General features: G+C 34.2%; 1 long non-coding RNA gene across 1 annotated transcript; it reads left to right on the plus strand.

Moving 5' to 3' along the window:
• The first annotated feature begins 818 nt into the window (after positions 1 to 818).
• Positions 819 to 1,958, plus strand: LOC112418338 (uncharacterized). The gene is made up of 3 exons (XR_005643810.1): positions 819 to 908; positions 1,000 to 1,126; positions 1,471 to 1,958. It is a non-coding gene; the product is annotated as an uncharacterized lncRNA (long non-coding RNA).
• Positions 1,959 to 3,873: the final 1,915 nt, after the last annotated feature.

The raw sequence follows: 3,873 nt of genomic DNA on the forward strand, positions 1-3,873 counted from the left end.
TCAGAAGTTGGAGGATATATGTGTTAGCAGAATTGATTTCAAATCATATCAAACTAGGAAACTATGTCTGTTCATTTGGACTTTCAGTATTAACTTCTTAAACCACTTTTCACCTATAAACCTGAATGAAGAATTAAATGCAATTAATGGTTACATTATAAACAGTAAACGATTGAATGAATTTTTATTTTTTTTTAGCAACGATGGAATGAATATATCTTATCTTATCTTAATCTTAATATTATAAAAGGAACAAAGTTCTGCATATTTGCCCTAGCTATTCCCTTTGAGAATTCTACCATTTTGTGCTGGGAAAAATCTAAGGTTTTAATTTTTGGACAGAATTTACTTATTTACCCTTCACATTAGTCAAGTGGTGCCACCACAATTGGCCAATTAGAGACAATCCCAAGCATGCATCCTCATTTTAGGCGGGAAATTTGCATTTTTTTCAATAGTTTTAGGGGTTTTAGATTTTAATTTCATTAGATGTGAAGTAATTATTCATTTATGCATCCTCATTTTAGTTTATTAAAAGATTAATGAACTTTTATTTTGTTTTATTTTATTAAATTAATAGATAGTTGATTGGGTTGGATTGAATTGTGTTGTGCAGCATATTCACATCATTGTGACCTCGCTGAATTTTTCGACAATTGAGATCAAGAAGATCAATTCTCTGGACTCTTGGGATGGAGGAGTGATTGTAATGGTTACGTGTGTTATTAAGAACAAGGAAATAATTTTCGCTGTTTTTCTTTTCGAATTCATCGTTACTCTATTTGCATTGAAGTGATTCTAATTGTGAATGATGAATTATGAATTATGAATTGTGAATTTCGAATTTTTCAGTTCTGATTTTCATTTTTTTGTGTGTGCAGGATTTGGCTTGGTTGAGTTGATCTACGGTAAATGATTATTTCTTTGTGTTACGGTTAGATCTGAATTGTTAAGTAATCTTGATGCAGTTGATTGATTACTTAGCTTGATATTTTGCAGAATTTTGAATCATCGAGTTTGAAAACACGTTTCCGCGTTCTCTGAAGATGAAGCGGTCACGTGACGACGTTTTCATGAGTTCATCTCAACTCAAACGACCTATGCTGAATAACTCTTAAGGAGAAGCGTGAGTTTCTGTGCTTTTTTGAATATGAAAATGAAATTTCATCTGGTGGTTTTTCTTCAATGATTCTGTGCTTGATCAAACACCTGAATCTTAATCGCCTGATATTAATTGTGTTTGTTGTGATGAAATTTTGTGTTCTTATGTGAAATTGATGGAGTGTTTTTAAATAATTGTTTGGTTTTTGTAACATCTTATCTGCTAAGAATTTAGTGAAGTGTTTAATTGTTTGGAGTTTAGTTGTAAGTTTTAATTGGCCTGAAATTTTTAATCTTATTGTTTAAATTATTGCAGTTTGTATTTAATTTTTTTCCGCTGATGCTTTCAAATATTAATGATTTTATCAGGGTTAGAAGTTCCATGTTACCTGTATAAGAGTGAATTAAACCTCAATCTGATTCTATTAAAGAATGATTTAGATACTTTCTAGAAGTTGGATTTCATGTTCTTTTTCCTTTCATCGTTGCACCCTCTTGGCGCTGTTTGGGTTCATGTTTGGGTAGTATATCCAATTTCAATGGTATGTAATTTTATTACTTTGGAAATAATTTTAGTATTTGCTTAATATGTATATGATAGCACTCAAGGTGATTCCTCTCGATTATGTGATCCTATATGCGACTTTTTTTTATTCAATTGTGACTGTTCGTTAATCTCTTTCCTTGCTTTGAGTTCCGGTTCTTTTATTTATTTTGTACAGTATGTGATTCCTTTCAGAAAATACTCTTGAATAATCTAAACTTGAAAGTTTTGGTTTCCTTCTTAGGTAGAAATACCTTCCAATAATGAGACAAATGTGGAGGTTTGAGAGGTCACTCAACAAATGAGCACATGCACTTAATAAGGTAAATCTTATTGAATATCAGTTTGATTTTCGCAACATATTATGTTTAGTCTATTTGCTCAGAGTCTGATCATATTGAATTTATAATAATTACACTTAATAAGGTACGCGAACGCATGTACCACAAAAAATACGTTCAACCGCGATTAATCGCAGCAATTGGCTTATATATTCTGTGTGTTACTTTCCAATCTGATTATGAAGTCATGTCGGAAAAAACTTATATACACATGTTTTATAGTTTAGTGACAATTCCTGAGTGTTATGTATCAGAAAAATAAAAATAGAGTTTAGTAAAAAATTATTGTTCCTGGCAGTGCATATTAGCGTGTGCATCAGCCTAGAGTCACTGTAAACAAAAATATACCACTTGGCCCATATATATGCACCTCATATATTGAATACCCTGCTCACAATCGTCCGATAGTTGCTAGGTTGGATCGTCGTATATGTGAAGTTCGATCCCAGTCTTTTGCAAATGTTGTGTTGAAGATGTTGACTTACTCGGATATTCATTCTGGGGTATATATTTATTGTGAATGTTGTTTGACAGTTGGTGGTTGAATACCGTCAGTAATGTATGTTGGTTTTGTCCGAAATGCATGTGTTGCCTTGGGATGGTTTTTGCAAAGACTCATTGCCGAATTATGAAACAGCTCTCACTGTGGTTGATTACGTAGGATTCTATTGGAGGTGCTGTTTGAAATTTGGCCGACAAGACACTGTTTTGATCTGCATGATCGGCGGTGAGTGGGGAGATATGTGCAAGGCCAGTCTATGAAGCTCGCTGTTGTGTCTGATAAGGATAATAGGGTCATTTATCTGAGGCCTCTTCCTCGACCATCTAAGCATGGAGATCGACTGACCCCTGTGACCAAAGTGATCTCAGAGAAGTCTGGCGACGCACTTTACCGCATAGCAGGTAAATGTGTCATATTTTCATTGATAATTTTTGGCCGTAAATGTGTTTTTGTGTTTGACTGTAACTTAAATGGCAGCCGTCGTTTGCTCGCAGGCACGGCTGTCAGTGTTGAGGTTGCACGCGTTCGGAGGGATCTGTTAAAGCTGAACACATATCATGTTGAATTCGAGCTTAGCACTGTGAGTATTTTATGTTGCTACTTGGTCCGGTGCTATGCCTGTCTTTTAATTTATAGCAACTGTTGATGCTTTTCGTTAGTTGTTTATCGCGTCAGTCATTAGGGACTGTAATCATGGTCAAGTTTTTCTTTGCACTATCTTGCTGATCACGATATATGGAATGTTATATTTAATGAAGATATATGACTGGTTTTGAGTTTCACCGATGCATGGCGTTAGATTGTTGTTTTAGAACGATGGTGAATGTTTTTTACATCAGTCCACAACGAATGCTTTTTGGTTTACATTCATAGTCATCGGTGTGGCAATCGTGGTACAAAGTTATTGATGAATGCAACTTATATGCTTTTAGAAGTCTCCTTGATTTCAATTTACAATTAGATGACTGTAGGTTTGGTAACTCTGTTGTGACCACATATTTCATGTATGACCATGGCAGTTTAGGACTCTTATGTGGATCATTTTTTCATGTATGACCATGGCAGTTTTTGTGATTGATTCCATGTTAAGTCATTTCTTTTGTTGTATATTTTCCCTATTTTTGTTTGTTTAAACATGTTTAATATCATGATACACAGTTGACGGTGGATAGTTGCTGCTACAAGGTACAGCAGGGAGTGAGTATAAAATTGTTGTGTGGAGGTGCATTATATCCTCACCATTGTAGGCTTATTAATCAATTTAAGGATATTAAATCAACTACTATTTCAAAGTCTTCATGATTATTAGTTGTTGTTAGAAATGGCATCCTTTATTTGAAAGTCTCTTCATGGTATGGTTCCTATCCTACTATTGATAGTTGTAT

The sequence above is a fragment of the Medicago truncatula genome, unplaced genomic scaffold (assembly GCF_003473485.1).
Source record: "Medicago truncatula cultivar Jemalong A17 unplaced genomic scaffold, MtrunA17r5.0-ANR MtrunA17Chr0c03, whole genome shotgun sequence".
Classification (NCBI taxonomy): Eukaryota; Viridiplantae; Streptophyta; class Magnoliopsida; order Fabales; family Fabaceae; genus Medicago; species Medicago truncatula.